Source organism: Salvelinus sp. IW2-2015, linkage group LG32 (genome assembly GCF_002910315.2).
Source record: "Salvelinus sp. IW2-2015 linkage group LG32, ASM291031v2, whole genome shotgun sequence".
Taxonomy (NCBI): domain Eukaryota; kingdom Metazoa; phylum Chordata; class Actinopteri; order Salmoniformes; family Salmonidae; genus Salvelinus; species Salvelinus sp. IW2-2015.
The window spans coordinates 33,001,157-33,019,862 of record NC_036871.1 but is presented as its reverse complement, the minus strand read 5'-3'; the positions used below and the strand labels follow the sequence as shown (position 1 = coordinate 33,019,862).

Genomic DNA, 18,706 nt, shown 5'->3' with positions numbered 1-18,706 from the left:
TGACCTGGATGTCAATTTAGGCAGCCCCCCACACCTCTCTGATTCAGAGGGGTTGAAAGCATTCAGTTGTGCAACTGACTAGGTATCCCCTTTCCCTTCCCTTACTAATGGAATTGTCTAAAACAGGGCTGCCCAACCCTCTTCCTGGAGATCTACCTTCCTGTGGGTTTTCATCCCAACCCTCTTCCTGGAGATCTACCATCCTGTGGGTTTTCATCCCAACCCTCTTCCTGGAGATCTACCATCCTGTGGGTTTTCAGTCCAACCCTCTTCCTGGAGATCTACCATCCTGTGGGTATCATAGTCGAAGCGACACGCGCGCTTCTTCATAGTCATCAGACGTGAATGCAATCCGATGAGGTTATTCAAAGGATCAAACTCTCGCATTGCTGTGAGATCATACGCAAGTCCTGTAGTGTGCTGTCGTATCAAGCACCGAGAGTGGACTACTGTGCTAGAGGATATAGCGAATTTCAACCCAGACACTTGTATGGTTCACAGGTTGACAGAGCCCTTGTCGTCCTCGAAGACTCCACAAGTATCAGCTGTGGGTTTTCAGTGTGTCATAACCTTCTTCTTCCTGAGATCTACCATCCTGCGGTATACAAGTCCCAACTCGTCATCCTCGAGAACGATCCTAGGTCCGAAATCCCGAGTCGCTTCTAGTCCACTCCACTACTTACGCTATACCGTAGATGGAAACTGACCAAAGTCTCATCCCTGCATGCTCTGTGGAAGTTCAGGCCGACCTTCTCTCACTGGGGCATAATCAACACTAAACGAATAAATGTAGATTCCAGTCCAAACGAGCCATCACCCACGTCGCACATTCGGCCAAAGTCTTCCAGACCCCTGACTTTCCACATTTATTCGTTACAGCGCCTACTTACAATTGGATTAGTATCCACACTCCCCACCATCCCCCCATCAATCACACACAAACCCCCCACCTAATACCTAAAGCAAGCAACCCACACGCGCTTTCTAGTCCATTTTGCAAACTTAAAAAACCTGAAAATACCTTATTCCATAACTATTCCAGCCTCTATCCCCTACGACGCACTTACGATTCGTATTCGTTTCCAAGTCCAAAACCTCTCCTGAGAAATTAACCTATGCGCAAGACTTTAGGTGAGTTCTCTTCGTCAGTCACACCAATACTTCTTCGCGGAGAATCACGTCTTTGCATTGCGGTTTTGCGAGATTTGCTTACAGAACTTGATGGAGTCCAACCTGTCCGTAAAAGTTCAATTGATTGGTCATCGATTTGGAACAGTGCCAGAACACACACTGCCTTCTGTAAACGTCCCACAGTTTGACAGTGATGTAGAAGCAAAAACAAACAGCTCCATGATGGTCGCATGGAAGGGAAAAATAGCGCCCCTAACTCGTGTGAGGAGCTTCCTTGCACGTACGGACAAGACCCACCCAGGCACAAGCACTCGTGAGGAGAAAGTGAGCCCAACTAAAACATCCTGTCGTGCCACAGATCCAAACCTTATGTAAAACACAAGCTCGAACTTATGACTAAATCTACAAGCTGCTCAAGCAGACCAACCCTCAATCCATACTGCTGTAAAATCGACAGCGTATAAGTAGGAGCGGTGAATTAGGATACCATAGCAACGTACAGCTTAGAATCGTCACCGAACGAAAGGCTTTGACAGAGCCACTGTTCCTAAGAGAGAGGTAAAGCGGCCCCACGCCGGATCAGTCAGCTGAGGACGGATGAAGCGCACAAGAGAACATACTCGCCCCATAGTAGTCTGCTTAGCGCGGTACAGCGGCAGCCCACTCAAGAACTTCCCTCCTCCGCTGTGCACACACACGGCATGAACGCCCACTCAACCCAGCTATAGAGCAGCCACACACACATCCCATACACCGCACACCACCATTCTCTATACAACTCACGATAACCTCACATCACGACCCTCACACACTACTCACTACTTCTTCTCAAACACGCACACTCAAACTGAGCACTGCTCTAATCCCTTCACACGCGAATCCAATACACACTCACACTAGTCTCTCACAACGCAGCTCACATAACATAACTCCTTATCTCTTAACATGACTACTGTCTCATACCACCTCACTTCTCTTATTCTCTCACACAACACCCATCAAATACGACACAGGACAAATCTACTAGTACCAACCCACTCAATAATCTCTCAACAAGAAACTCATACATACCACACAGCACAACTTCGACGACTACAAGCTCGTCATATCTCCCAAACCACACTACTCTCTAGACAGCGACACCAACACCTACACACACACACTCCTCTATCTAATCGATATAATCAATCACTCTCATACTAACACACTCTCACCATAACATCACTCTTATCCAGTTCTGAACACGAGCGACATTTCGTGACAGATATCTATACACACACCATCATACACTAGCACTCTCGGTGATTTCCATTAATAACACAAGCTAACACACACACACATTCACCACACACACCAACATCACCAACACAACACACAGACTACATCACCACGTCTATCAACCAAACAACACATAACATCAACGAGCACATCAGCGAGACACAGTCGACACTATAGGACATCTACTTTGTTGCCCCACACACACACACACCACACACACACACACACACACCACCAACACACCACGCACCCCACAACACTGTTTTGACTGGTATTGGGCCAGAATGTGTAATCGAAGGTGTTAGTAATGTGTTATGACCTGTGTACATCTCCCTCTCAGCGTTATCAGAATAGGAACGACTATGCAATCCTGTGAAATCGCAGTTAACTGAGACGCTACACCAATCCAGCCGTGAAGAAGCGATACGGAGGCAGTCCACACGGGCAAGAATCACACACCTATACTGGCCAGTACATCAGGAGCGTGAGAATGGAGGAGGCTTGTAAGGAGGGCAACACCGCAGGCAGGACCGCCCTGTGCTGCCATGTACCTTTGCTAGCAAGAGGAGCACTGCAGAGCCTGCAAGACTAAGGACGCATTCCACGCAGGCCACAAATGTGCGTCTGGAACGCCGTGAGACTGTTCTGCTTGCCTGCAACTCCCCAGCATGACCGAAGATTTGGCGGGGGTCAGTCATGGTGGGTGGGGTGGCATTTCTTTGGTGGTGGGTGAACCTCACACAAGCCCTCCATGTGCTCGCCAGAGGTAGCTCCTGACTGCCATTAGGTACCTACAGATGAGATATCCTCAGACCCCTTGTGAGATCCGCTATGATCTGCTGACACATGCACATTTGTGGCTGCTGGAGGTCATTTTCGCAGGGTTCTGGCAGTGCTCCTCTCCTTGCACAAAGGCGGAGGTAGTGGTCGCTGCTGCTGGGTGTTGCCCTCCTACCGGCTCCTCCACGTCTCCTGATTACTTGCCTGTCTCCTGGTAGTGCCTCCATGCTCTGGACCACTACGCTGACAGACACAGCAAACTCTTGCCACAGCTCGACATGATGTGCCATCCTGGATGAGCTGCACTACCTGACCGGTAGTGTGGTTGTAGACTCCGTCTCATGCTACACAAGGTGAGAGGCACCGCCAGCATTTCAAAAGTGACCCACATCAGCCAGCGAAGCATAGGAACTAGAAGTGTCTGTGGTCACCACCTGCAGACCACTCCTTTATGGGGGTTTTGCTAATTCTATAATTTCCACCTTTTGTCTATTCACCTTTGCACAACAGCATGTGAAATTTATTGTCAATCAGTGTTGCTTCCTAAGTGGACAGTTTGATTTCACAGAAGTGTGATTGACTTGGAGTTACATTGTGTTGTTTAAGTGTTCCCTTTATTTTTTTGAGCAGTGTATATATACACATTTACAACAGTGGGGTCAGGGTTAGAGTCCGTTGGGAAATYTCCATAGGGGGAGCAGCAGGGGGGGAAGTGAGAAGTGAGTGAAAGGATAAAAAATATATACTATATACATATTTATGCTGTAACAAAGATTCATGTCCATTGGGGTGTGGGGGCACGGTAAATGTTTGTTGGAGAGGAGGTGGGGCAGTCTGACTGTTTTTGCCATGATGCCACTGTACTGCCGTGATGCACCTATACTGCCCACGTCTGAGTAATGGAAGCGGAGAGAACAGGCCATGGCTTGGGTGGCTGGGGTCCCTGATGATCTTCTTGGCCTTCCTGCGACACCTGGTGTTGTAGGTGTCCTGGAGGGCAGGCAGTGTGCACCCAATGGTGCTTTCGGCTGAGTGCATCACCCTCTGTAGCACCTTGCGGTCCGCGGCGGTGGAGTTACTATACCAGGCTGTGATGCAGCCTGACAGTATGCTCTCGATGGTGCTCCTGTAGAAKACCGTAATGACCCTCTGGGACTTGACGAATTTCTTCAGCATCCTAAGGTTGAAGAGTCACTGACATGCCTTCATCACCACGGTGTCCGTGTGGTTTGACCATTTCAGCTTCTCAGTGTATGTAATTAAATGTTTCTAAAAACTTTTTATATTGATATTGGAGCCTTGAGAACAACGGAAATATACTATTTAAACATTCTACACCCTTTATATGGCCATTCAACCCCTATACCCATTATTTGCATAATGGACAAAACATGCTGCATGTCAATATGATGCAGTGGTAGCCTACAGAAAGACTGCATGTAAGGTAATAAACATAATAGCATGGTAGTGTCACGCCCTGACCTTAGAGAGCCTTTTTATGTCTCTATTTGGTTTGGTCAGGGTGTGATTTGGGGTTGGCATTCTATGTTCTTTATTTCTATGATTTGTGATTCTATGTTTTGGCCGGGTATGGTTCTCAATCAGGGACAACTGTCTATCGTTGTCTCTGATTGGGAATCATACTTAGGCAGCCTTTTTTTCCACTTTAGGTTGTGGGATGTTGTTTTTGTTAGCTCTAGTGAGCCTTCAAGACGTTACGTTCGTTGTGCTTTTGTTGTTTTGTTTGGTGTTCAGTTTTTAATAAAGAAGCATGAACACGTACCACGCTGCACCTTGGTCTCATCCTTCCAACAAGCGTTACAGGTAGACTATATAAACAGCATGTAAGCTATGATGATATACACATAGGCATATATGTATTTTAATCTGTAGTTACACCTAGCCTATTATAGGCCTATAATAAACTCCTCTATGAAGATGTGCTTATTATCACATATAGCCTTATATTGAGTAGCTTATTTGAAGGTCAGTCGGCTATATAATAAGCTATAGACTTATAAGTTGTTGCCTGTTTCAAATGGTAACAGGAGCCCTGCGCGGCCTTAACAGTGCAACACCGTATCAGCCCCTTCAAAACGCTCTGATTCTTCATGACACCCCTCACGCAGGTCCACTGATGACATATTCTAAGTATTTGCTTTTCAAAATGCAATATTCCCATCARTTTTTATGATTGTTTTCTCATTACTCACAAGAAAATCACTAGGCCTACTAAAGTTGTTCAGACCAATCCACTGTTTATAACTAATAGATAGTCTCACTGCTCATAATCTATATCAATCAGCATTGTGCCAGGTGCCGGCTATAGTTTGTGAACTGTAAAATTCTCTTTTTTTATACGATGAATATATCAATAGACATCAATTAGTGTTGGTATAACAACTATCAAATCATATGCTGCTGTAAATAGGCATACGTTATTGTCCATCAGCCAGTAAGTTTCAATAGGACAAATGGAAAGAGCCCATATGTCCTACCATTTGAAATTATGGTGTAGGATACAATGCACTGCTGAAATATATGGGTTGGGCAACAGTACATTSCACTCAATATCAGATTTTCATTGATACACCGTTAACTGATTTAAAGTCAAACATAAAAGCGAGTGATAGGCTGTTAGATTTGGAAAGTGACACTTTAGAAACGTGATGTTGTACTTACAATGTTGCAAGGGGCAGCAATGACTTACAGCATGCTGCACCAACACTTTTTATTACTTCAAAGGAATTCATTCATACTATGTAATCGATTGAAACACACAGAGAGCTGTTAGTGGTTAATGCTTTTATTTATTTATTTATTTATTTTTACAGTCACATTGAGACCAAGGACTCTTTTGCAACTCACAATTACACAAAAATCACAATCACAGCTGCATAGAAAATACTCCAATATATTTTATATAAAACAATCATGAAGAACAACCACATTCCTCAGTAAAGAGGTCCTCAACCAACATTCTGAGTTGCTAATGATGTCGCCATCCTCTAGGACCGGAAGAAACGGAGTCGAGGAGGTGAGGGACTATGGCAACAAATGCACTGAAATGACACATTCCTTCTCCACTAGCACATCATCAGGCAAATGACATTCCCCTGGATGGGTTCAGAAGGTGAGGGGTCAGGGGTCAACGTCGGAAGACCAGGCTGCTCCCGAGGGAGGTGGTGGCTGCTTTCTCCCTCCTGCGGGAGAGAGCGAGACAGAGAGAAAGAGGTAGGGGTGGTGTATGATTTCAGAAAGCATAGCAGTTGTCATCTGAGCTCTCAGCAATAGGACTTCTATCTTCATCTGAGTTTTAATCTACATCAGAGTCATCAAAAATAGCCCTTTCTCCCAGAATCAGCTTGTGGTAGGTGTTCCTGGTGTCTTGTGTCAGTTCATTCAATCTTCTCTTCAGGAGGCAGAGAAGGCCATTCCTCCCTCCCTCCGACATCTCCACTGCATTGCCTAAAAGTCATATGTAAAACAGCAAATTATTTACAATTCCACAATAGTGTGGAGGGTATTTGCAAATGAAGACAAAAAGTTAATTCCAAAAATAGTGTAAACCTCAACTTACTCTGATATTGCAGCTGTAGGGACAGTGCCTCTAGAGTTCCTGCTGCTCTTTGTAGGCTCCCCCAGTGCTTCTTCATCTCCTGCACCAGGATCCTCTCTTCCTCCTGCAGTCTGTCCACCAACATCAGTCTGCCCAGATTGCCTTTTGGATGACAAAATGGCTGTTGCCTCACAGAGGTATATAACAGAATGATTGCAGCCTACGCTGAAGGTAAAAGTGAAATCACAATAGATACCTTCTGCAATCATATACTTACTGGTGCCAAGTCTCTCCCATGGCCACAAAGTTGTCAGTATTGAGCAGCCACTGTGGGGAGCCTAAACTCTGCCTGCTGCTTGTGAAGTTGAACAATGTCAGCTGTCAAGGCTGCCTTGTCCTCTACAATTTCTCAGAATCTGATACCTCCTCTTGTTACCGTCTGAATAAAAAGGGGTGTTTAGACAGACTGTAAATTCAGATATATTACATGACTATAAACAAAGAGAGTACAAAGCAAGCAACTCATTTCTAAAGCATTTGTTGTCATGCAGTTATAACATTATACAAGGCATGCAGAMTTGTGGCTCATAAGATAATCTGCTGTTTATGGTCATACAATTTCTCAGTTTCTTATGGCTGGGATCCCGTTAACGGGATCGATATGACAACAGCCAGTGAAAGTGCAGGGCGCCAAATTCAAAACAACAGAAATCTCATAATTAAAATTCCTATTTTACACCATTTTAAATATAAACTTGTTGTTAATCCCACCACAGTGTCCGATTTCAAAAAGGCTTTACGACGAAAGCACATCAAACGATTATGTTAGGTCAGCACCTAGTCACAGAAAAATACAGCCATTTTTCCAGGCAAAGAGAGGAGTCACAAAAAGCAGAAATAGAAAGAAAATTAATCACTAACCTTTGATGATCTTCATCAGATGACACTCATAGGACTTCATGTTACACAATACATGTATGTTTTGTTCGATAAAGTTCATATCTATATCCAAAAATCGGAGTTTACATTGGCGCGTTACGTTCAGTAGTTCCAAAACATCCGGTAATTTTGCAAAGAGCCACATCAATTTACAGAAATACTCATAATAAACATTGATAAAAGATACAACTATTATGCATGGAATTATAGATACACTTCTCCTTAATGCAATTGCTGTGTCAGATTTCAAAAYAGCTTTACCGAAAAAGCACACTATGCAATAATCTGAGTACAGCGATCAGACAACAAATCAAGCCATACAGATATCCGCCATGTTGTGGAGTCAACAAAGTCAGAAATAYTATTATAAATATTCACTTACCTTTGATGATCTTTATCAGAATGCACTCCCAGGAATCCCAGTTCCACAAATGTTTGATTTATTCGATAAAGTCCATAATTTATGTCCAAATACCTCCTTTTTGTTCGCGCGTTTAGCTCAGTAATCCAAATTCATGACGCGCGAGCAGACAAAGTCAAAAAGTTCCGTTACAGTCCGGAGAAACATGTCAAACGATGTATAGAATCAATCTAGTATTTCCTCTGTTTCACACTGAGGTAAAGCCCTGTCTGCCCCATTTTCCCTGTTTCCCCTGTTTTCCCTGTCTTTCCTGTTTGCCCTGTCTGACTATCCTGAAGTGTGGCTGTCAAACGCAGGGCATGACAAACATGACTCCACTGACATCAATGCAATTATGAAGTTGAAAGACAGAGAAACATTAACTTTTCTACCTGTTGGATTCTGGCTTGAAATACACTTATTCCTGTCATCATATTATGTACTGATTACTTTACATGTATAAGAAATGTACATGTTAGGGGTCAGTAAAGTGTTAATAGGAACTTGGTGTATGGAAAGTTACTGAGTGAGACAAGGGGAAGTGCAGAAAGTTCATATTCTGTTCAAGCATGTTGTTGCTGAATATTAATATTTCTAAGGAAGGATGCAATCTAGTTTCAGTTCCTGATAAGGAAGGCCAGTTTCTGTGGAACTAGGACAATGAGGGATGTGGAACTCAACTCAAGATAAGGCCAACAGTTGAAGAGAGAAGACACTGCTGGGAGGGGGGCCATAGGGGCCCACCCCAAAGACCATTCTACTACAGTCCTATCCCATACACACACACACACACACACACACAACACACACACACACACACACACACACACACACACACACACACACACACACACACACACACACACACACACACACACACACACACACACACCACACACACACACACACACACACAGCCAACACACACACACACACACACACACACTTCCACGCCCATGAAGGTCCTAGACTTAGGCAGGCCATGACAATATCAGTGAGAGGAACATAATGTGTTTCTGCCTAACAGCATAAACTCAGCAAAAAAAGAAACGTCCTCTAACTGATAACTGCTTTTATTTTCAACAAACTTAACATGTGTAAATTTGTATGAACATCACAAGATTCAACAACTGAGACTGAACAAGTTCCACAGAATGTGAATAATGTGTCCCTGAACAAAGGTGGGGTCAAAATCAAAAGTAACAGTCAGTATCTGGTGTGGCTGCATTAAGTACTGCAGTGCATCTCCTCCTCATGGACTGCATCAGATTTGGCAGTTCTTGCTGTGAGATGTTATCTCACTCTTCCACCAAGGCACCTGCAAGTTCCCGGACATTTCTGGGGGGAATGGCCCTAGCCCTCACCCTCCGATTCAACAACGGTCCCAGACGTGCTCAATGGGATTGAGATCCGGGCTCTTCGCTGGCCATGGCAGAACACTGACATTCCTGTCTTGCAGGAAATCACGCACAGAACGAGCAGTATGYCTGGTGGCATTGTCATGCTGGAGGGTCATGTCAAGGTGAGCCTGCAGAAAGGGTACCACATGAGGGAGGAGGATGTCTTCCCTGTAACGCARAGCATTGAGATTGCCTGCAATGACAACAAGCTCAGTCTGATGATGCTGTGACACACCGCCCCAGACCATTACGGACCCTCCACCTCCAAATCGATCGCGCTCCAGAGTACAGGCCTCGGTGTAACGCTCATTCCTTCAACGATAAATGTGAATCCGACCATCACCCCTGGTGAGACAAAACCGTGACTCGTCAGTGAAGAGCACTTTTAGCCAGTCCTGTCTGGTCCAGCGACGGTGGGTTTGTGCCCATAGGCGATGTTGTTGCCGGTAATGTCTGGTGAGGACCTGCCTTACAACAGGCCTACAAGCCCTCAGTCCAGCCTCTCTCAGCCTATTGCGGACAGTCTGAGCACTGATGGAGGGATTATGCGTTCCTGGTGTAACTCGGGCAGTTGTTGTTGCCATCCCGTACCTGTCCCGCAGGTGTGATGTTCGGATGTACCGATCCTGTGCAGGTGTTGTTACACATAGTCTGCCACTGCGAGGACGATCAGCTGTCCGTCCTGTCTCCCTGTAGCGCTGTCTTAGGCGTCTCATAGTAGCAATTTATTGCCCTTGCCACATCTGCAGTCCTCATGCCTCCTTGCAGCATCCATAAGGCACGTTCACGCAAATGAGCAGGGATTCTGGGCATCTTGCTTTTGGTGTTTTTCCAGAGTCAGTAGTAAGGCCTCTTCAGTGTCCTAAYTTTTCATAACTGTGACCTAAATTGCCTACCGTCTGCAAGCTGTTCGTGTCTTAACGACCGTTCCACAGGTGCATGTTCATTAATTGTTTATGGTTCATTGAACAAGCATGGGAAACAGTGTTTAAACCCTTTACAATGAAGATCTGTGTCACGTTCCTGACCTGTTTTCCCTTGTTTTTGTATTTATTTAGTATGGTCAGGGCGTGAGTTGGGTGGGTTGTCGATGTGTGATTTTTWTGTTGGGATTTTGTGTGTTCGGCCTGGTATGATTCTCAATCAGAGGCAGCTGTCAATCGTTGTCCCTGATTGAGAATCATACTTAGGCAGCCGGGGTTTCACGTGTGTTTTGTGGGTGTTTGTTCTTGTGTCAGTGTTTCGCCACACGGGACTGTCACGGTAGTTCCTTTGTATCGCATATTGTTTTGTTATATATTAAATCACTATGGAAACTAACCACTCTGCGTATTGGTCCGATCCGTCTCGCCTCTCCTCGTCCGAGGAGGAGGAAGAAAATGACTATCGTTACAGAAACACCACCACCAAAGGACCAAGCGGAGTGGAAAAGAGGCCAGCGACAGCAGCAGCAGAAACAGACACAGAGACTCCTGGACTTGGGGAGGATCCTGGACGGCAAGGGACCCTGGCCGCAGCGCGGCGACGCGGTTGGAGCCCGAGAGTCAGACCAAAAAATCTAGGGGGGGCACACGCGGAGTGTGGCAAACCGGGTAGGAGACCTGAGCCAACTCCCCGTGCTTACCGTGGAGTGAGAGGGGTCGTACTGGTCAGACACCGTGTTATGCGGTGGAGCGCACGGTGTCCCAGTACGCGTGCTAGCCCAGTGCGGGCTATTCCACCTCGCCGCACTGGTAGGGCTAGGTGGAGCATCGAGGCGGGTGTCATGAAGCCGGCCCAACGCATCTGGTCTCCAGTGCGTCTCCTCGGGCCGGCGTACATGGCACCAGACTTACAAATGGTGTCCCCGGTTCGCCAGCATAGCCCAGTGCGCGGCTATTCCACCTCCGCCGCACTGGCAGGCTACGGGGACCATTCAACCTGGTAAGGTTGGCAGGCTCGTGCTCAAGAGCGCGTGTACTCCTTCACGTCCGGTATATCCGGTGCCACCTCCACACCAGTCCTCCGGTGGCAGCCCCCCGCACACCAGGCTGTCTCTCCGTCTCCTCCCTACAGGTGTACCTGCCTGTCCACGCTGTCTGAACTGCCTGCCTGCCCAGCGCTGTCTGAACTGCCTGCCTGCCCAGCGCTGTCTGAACTGCCTGCCTGCCCAGCGCTGTCTGAACTGCCTGCCTCCCAGCGCTGTCTGAACTGCCTGCCTGCCCAGCGCTGTCTGAACTGCCTGCCTGCCCAACGCTGTCTGAACTGCCTGCCTGCCCAGCGCTGTCTGAACTGCCTGCCTGCCAGCGCTGTCTGAGATGCCCGTCTGTCCCGAGCCGTCAGAGCTGTCCGTCTGTCCCCAGCCGTCAGAGCTGCCCGTCTGTCCCGAGCCGTCAGAGCTGTCCGTCTGTCCCGAGCCGTCAGAGCTGCCCGTCTGTCCCGAGCCGCTAGAGCCGTCCGCCAGACAGGAGCAGCCAGAGCGTCCGCCAGACAGGAGCAGCCAGAGCCGTCCGCCAGACAGGAGCTGCCAGAGCCAGCCAGCCAGGAGCTGCCAGAGCCAGCCAGCCAGGAGCTGCCAGAGCCAGCCAGCCAGGAGCTGCCAGAGCCAGCCAGCCAGGAGCTGCCAGCCAGCCAGAGCTGCCAGAGCCGCCAGCCAACCAGGACCTGCCAGAGTCGTCAGTCAGCCAGGAACCTGCCAGAGCCGCCAGCCAGCCAGGAGCTGCCAGAGCCGCCAGCCAGCCAGGACCTGCCAGAGCCGTCAGTCAGCCAGGACCTGCCAGAGTCGTCAGTCAGCCAGGAGCTGCCAGAGCCGCCTGTCACGCCGGCGATGCCGGATTTGCTCTTAGTCCGGAGCTGCTCTTCAGTCCGGAGCTGCTCTTCAGTCCGGAGCTGCCACTTCAGTCCGGAGCTGCTCTTCAGTCCGGAGCTGCTCTTCAGTCCGGAGCTGCTCTTCAGTCCGGAGCTTGCTCTTCAGTCCGGAGCTGCCCCTCAGTCCGGAGCTGCCCCTCAGTCCGGAGCTGCCCCTCAGACGAAGAGGAGGAAATCTGCCGTTACAAACTGTCCAATGTCTCAGACACCCGGAGCAGTTCAGAACAGGAAGGGACAGGTTGTAGCGCCCTGAGTCAGGAGTAACTATCAGGAAGTAATTAATTACATTCTTTAAAAACATGGGAATATAAGTAGTCCTTAAAAACCATACGCTTACCATTTATTCCAATCAGGATGACCTGCTTGCCACTCGTCACTGTCTGGGCGCTGGGGGGGCAACCACTCAGTTGTGGTACAGCCATGTGCAAAAGACAAACTACAAACCAAAATGTGACACCAAAAGATCCCAAATAAATTGTTCTGTATATTTGGACTGTAAATACTGATGCATTAAATTGTGCAGCATGACTAAAATTACTCCCTTTTGTGCAAAACCTTGGTGCTATGGGTGGCTATGTCACGTGAGAAGATGCCTGGGCAGACGATCTCTGCACCACACAACCACATCCTCACTGTTGCAATATTGACAGTGGCCCAACACAGTACCTTCAGCAGAGAGCATGCTGTCCACCATTGACTCTCTCTTTTCCCCCCACTTTTGTGCAAACAAGGCCTGCCTCTGTGCCCAAGTCACCTTTGGGGTTACATGACAATCTGGCCCCTTGAAACTCCCCAACAGCTCCTGTAGGTCCTGCATCAGGGAGTCTTGTGGAGATTGAAAAACATTACAGAATTCATGAAAAGAATAGCTTGGCTATATTAAAACATGTTATGGTTGGCATGGCTTRGGTTTGGCATTCTAGCGTACTGTACCTGTATTTTGTGGGGATAAGTGCAGGAACATGGGTACTGCAGGAAGATGGGTATTGCTACTGGGAACTATTCAATAAAACATTTATATGTATTAATCAATGCAACTTAAAGGCAATAGTATAACTGTGTTTTTGGGGTGAAGAAATTAGAATCCACTATGACAGATATATGTCAGAAAATGATGATATACTATATGTCACTATACTGGATATATATGTCATTAAATTACTATGTGGTTTTAATGTACTTTAGCTGTGGTTCCTCTTATTTTGGTGAGTAATATAACATTTTTWATCTTATTTCAATACATGCAACCTAAAAGTTATTGCCTTTAAGACAGAGGCTTAAATTACAGTCAATTGGTCTGAGGTTTTGAAAGTTTTATAGCACCACTTTGTATTTAATCCCTCATTAAAATGAAAGCCAGTGAGCCAGCTAAAATTGGTCAGTATATTGGAACTGCATTTAGTACTACTTAGACATTTCCTAGCAAGGTAGTCATGCTGCCTGACAAGTTGAACGACACTAGCCTTGCTGAGGCCCTTACTCTCTTGGGGTTGTTGTATGTAGTTTGATTTCCTTAGGGTTGATTTCCTGGCTTCAAGCCTATCTCAGGTCAATACCCCCTCCTACCATTTGCTACTCTGATGAGCAGAGGTAGGATTGTGTATGAGTGTCAAAAGCATGTCCTGTTTAGGCGTGAGGGATTTGTGGTAGAGAAGCACAGGTTGTGTTTTCTGAACCGAGGAAGTAGTTGATCCTAGCCTTGAAGTCTGTTAAGAAATCCCCCGGGGGAGATCTCGCTCTTGGCATCTCCCTTGGTGTTCCCTTAGGGCAGGGTTTCCCAAACCTCTCCTCGGGCCTCTCCAGATGTTTCACAGGTTTGTTTTAAACTTCTGGGGGGGCCGGTGGAGAGGGTTGGGAAACKCTGTTTTAGGGTCAGATGCCCCATGTTAAAGCTCTGTTTAGGGGGCAAAAATCACCCAGCCATGACCAGCCTTTCAAAGCACTTCATGGCTACAGATGTGAGTGCTACGAGTCAGTAGTCATTTAGGCAAGTTACCATGGTGTTCTTGGGCACAGGGACTATGGCGGTCTGCTTGAAACATGTAGGTAATACAGACTCAGCCAGGGACAGCTTGAAAATGTCAGTGAAGACACTTGCCAGTTATTGACTAGACTGGTGGGTGGTGGGCATGCAAGCGGCTCGGGCTGGCTGGGTGTTCTGGCTGAAGTTTGATATAGGATGTCTTAATAAAGACAATCAAAAGTTAAGCCTTTGTACTTTATTTGTAAGAGTTGTTCATTTGTTATGGTATTGGTTAAAGGTGCAACACAATATTGATTATTGAATTATCTTTGATCTAGTTCAGTCTTATCAATAACTTAACATATTTAATAATCGATAACCTAGCTTGATGACTGTGGGCATTTTTGCTGACTTTTTGTTCTTCTAAATACAGACGGTTAGAAGGGCCATGGGTCATATTTGATTGTGTATACATGCAGAAAATGTGCTTTAGATGCCCCCCATAATGGGAGGACCCCACAGACCCCCGCCAAGTTATGTACCCGCCACTTCTAAAATCAAAGTTGTGCCCCTGCTTTTCCCTCACGTTAAACACTTATAACGTCAACTACAGTGGGGTATGTAAGGTCCCAAGGATCCCGCATAGCACGGACCTTGGTTGAATACGGGCTCATGCGCTTACAGAACAGTTCCTGACAGTGCTGCAGTAGCAGTCCACAGGCCGGAGAACAGGCGCCGTTGGCAGCTGAGGGATACTGATCGTATCTGATGGTACTGCAGAATTGGAAACTAGAAAGTTTCATTATTATCCACGACATTTGTTTCACTATGGATTCGCTCAGACGGTTTCAGGATGACGGGTATAAAAACTGGATTAAAACGACCATGGGTTCTGAATTGTCTTAAAATGCGACTTGGAGGTTTCCTGGAAAACGAAATCGAGATTTAACACCGTGAACTCCGAAAAAAAGWAAACATTAAATTAAATGGAGCTATGGAGAACCCAATGTCTAACCAGGTGATTAAAAATGACATCTGACGGAGTTACAATGTAATATGATCTCAAAGAAAAGTAATAACCATTGGCTCACTGTAGCCTGGATCTCACTGCATGCGTGTTACTTGCTGTCACTTTTACCTCACAGAAGACATATCAAAAACCTGACACTTCCAAACCTAACAATAATACACACTTCCTGGTGCAATTTCCTTTTATTTCTTAAAAGTTCACTTTTAGAATGATTACAACCCTAAATAAATAACAAAACTGTTAATCTAGGTTCATAAAGTGTGTAAAGAAGAAGTGTGTGAGCAATGGAGAGTTGCGATCTTGGCTAACCATAAAGGCGGACAGGTGTACTGGAATAACACCAACCCGTACCTGTGGCCTACAAGGAAATGGGAGGTGCCCAAGGTAAAGCAACGAGTAATGGTCTGGCTGTACATATCATGTGTTTTACATATTGTAATGATCCTGCTGTTGGTAGTTGGTACGTTATTGTAGTGTGTGTGTCTGTGTGTGTTTTGTGTGTTTGTACAGGTCCACATGAGCGGTGGAAACGGGAAGCACACCAGAGTGGAGGAGTTTGACATCTCTGCATTCGTCAACCTAATGTCCCATTGCCTCCACTTTCGCAAATTTGCCAAACCCCAACTTTTCACACCGGTAAACATTCTCACATGCATGCATGCATACACACATACACACACTCACACATGAGCATGCTTACATGTGTGTTCTTGCATGTGTGTGTGCGCAGGTGACCAACGCGAGGAACAAGGTGATGCACTCGGCTGACTTCCGGGTGGAGAGGAAGGATTTAGAGTTGTACCAGGGGCAAATCAAAGAGCTTGGCCAGGCTCTGGAAACACACTCCCCCGAATTGAGGGAGCTGGCAGAGGAGATCGAACAGGTGTGTGGGACCACAGTGGGAGAGACTGAGAGAGGTGCAAGAAAAAAGTGGACTTACTCAACGACAGAGTGGACACACTGGAGAGGAATACACACACACACACACGGTGAGAGAGGGAGAGGAACATAGAGAGAGAGATGGATCCAACACCACTCAGGGAATTGGTTTTCCAGAGAGAGAGACAGAGAGAGAGAGAGAGAGAGAGACAGAGAGAGAGAGAGAGAGAGAGTCAGAGAGAGTCTGACTGACTGACTGACTGAAGAGAGAGTTACTGAGGGATCCAGCCCTTCCCATGCAGCTGTGTGTTGTGTGTTTTCCAGATCCTGAGTTCGCTACTGAAGGCCTCAAATATAAGAACCATCTGTATGAAGAGGCCAAGAGGCAGGGCTGGCCTCCGCCCGTCTTCTCAGAAGACTCGGTAGGTCAGAACCTTAACCCTAGCCATAGTCAGGAGAAACTATTGGCTCTTATCCAAATCTGTGCTGTTATAAGCAGATATCTTATGCTGGGTTCTTTTATTATATCATGTGTGTTATCTTTATAATATAATTAAACGGCTCTATCAAAACTCGTTAATTGGAAATAAATTGTTATTATTATTATTATTATGTGAAAACGTTGGAGATGCATGCAGCTGTGTCTCTCCAAAGACTGACCATCTGACTTTTCTCAAATTGGGCATGTCCAGGTTACAGGGGTCGTGTGAAGGTGAGAGGTCTGATGTTTGAAGGTACTCAGGTGTGCGGAAATTTGAAGACCGCGCTCCAGGAAGTAGCTAAACTGGCCCTGCAGCACCTGAGCCAGCTAGCCAATGACAGCGCTAATCTGAGTGAGCTAGCCAATGACACAGAGGAGGGAGAGGCATCCAGTAGCCAGACGGACTAACCACATAGCCTCTCATGCACAGGTACTGTATTCCTCAGCCAATCCAATTTATAGTATTGTATCTGTTATAAGATAATGTCATCATATTAGCATGTTTCTCAAACAACTAATAGTCAGTAAGCTGCTATTGGTGTCTGATTGGTTCCTCTCTACTATGTGACTCTGTCTTCAGGTTCCATGTTCTTTGGTAGTGTCACTGTGGTCCTCAAAACTGACGTCACCTCTGGAGAGAGGCATTCTGGGTAGACAGAGGCTGTTGAGTCTGCCTCCAAGAAACTAGTTCTCCTGTTGGATCTACCAGAATCAGGTTAAAGAGCCCTACAGTACAGTAATCTCTACCTTTACTGTTTCCTCCCATGTCCATCAAAATGCTTGTTGTCATGGAAACTCTTTTCTTCTTTTGTACRTCAGCTTCACCCTATAAGGATGTGGTCCTGGAGCACTGTCATATGCGGGATGTCCCACCCCCAGAGGAGGCCCTCCAATCTGATGCAGAGCGGAGGAGCTACCACTGCGCCCTCCGATTCACTGGACCAATCACCTTCTATGCCCCAGGTAATGCCACATTTAGTAGGCCAAATGGATACTTTACAATGTTATGTTTTATGGTGTATTGCATGTAAATATACTGTGTGTATGTCATGTATATAGATATATACTATAGGTATTGTATAATGTTTAAAATATGACTGTTTGACTGGTTGACTCCAGAGGGTTCCAGAAAAAAGAAACCGGTGCAGCAGGAGGCAGCTAAAGTGGCCCTCCAGCGACTGTCCGCGGTCCTCGGCAGTAAGGAAGTGGTGGGAGCAAACTACGTAAGCGCCCTTAAAGAGCTGTTGGAGGCCCAGACCCCACCTCTGGACAACCCCTGGTTATGACGTCACAGACGGGGGGGGGGGGGGTCTGGGCCTCCCAAGAGTGTGCAAAGCTGTCATCAAGGCAAAGGGTGGCTACTTTGAAGAATCTCAAATATAAAATATATTTAGATTTGTTAAACACTTTTTTGATAAAAAATTCCATACGTGTTATTTCATAGTTTTGATATCTTCACTATTATTCTAAAATGTAAAAAAATTGTCAAAGTAAAGAAAAACCCTTGAATGAGTAGGTGTGTCCAAACTTTTGACTGGTACTGTATGTATAAAGCTTCTCATAAATACAGATGAGCTGAGCCACAAATCATTATTTCACATTTTAAAAACTACTCAGTGACTAGTTACACTACACTTGGACTTTCAGTCAAAACAGACAACATAACATCGATTTCAGCGTCCTCTTTCACTTCGCTCCCCCTTTTCTCCCCTCCTGTCTCCTTTCTCCCCATCCCTCCCTCTATCTCCACCTTTTCTCCCCTCCTCCTCTCTCCTTCCTCCCTATCCCTCCCTCTCTCTCCCCCTCTTTCTCCCTTTCTATTCTCTCCTTTCTCTCCATCCCTACCTCTCTCTCCCCCTGTTTCTCCCCTTCTCCTCTCTCTTGTCTCCCCAGGCAGATTTGATTGACAGGTTCCAGTGAGGCTGCAGCCCGTCAGTCGGCATGCCAGAGGGCGCTGTCTCAACTGGCTCCTTTTATTGGCAACTGTGGTCCTGTGGCCCCAACCGGCAGCACTGAGGA

General features: G+C 46.5%; 1 long non-coding RNA gene across 1 annotated transcript; it reads right to left on the bottom strand.

Annotated features, from left to right (window-relative positions):
• Positions 1–6,819: 6,819 nt before the first annotated feature.
• On the bottom strand, positions 6,820–8,343 carry LOC111957140 (uncharacterized). Its single transcript, XR_002876344.2, has 3 exons — positions 8,070–8,343; positions 7,026–7,187; positions 6,820–6,910 (listed from the first exon to the last, which is right to left on the bottom strand). It is a non-coding gene; the product is annotated as an uncharacterized lncRNA (long non-coding RNA).
• Between the last annotated feature and the right edge of the window lie 10,363 nt (positions 8,344–18,706).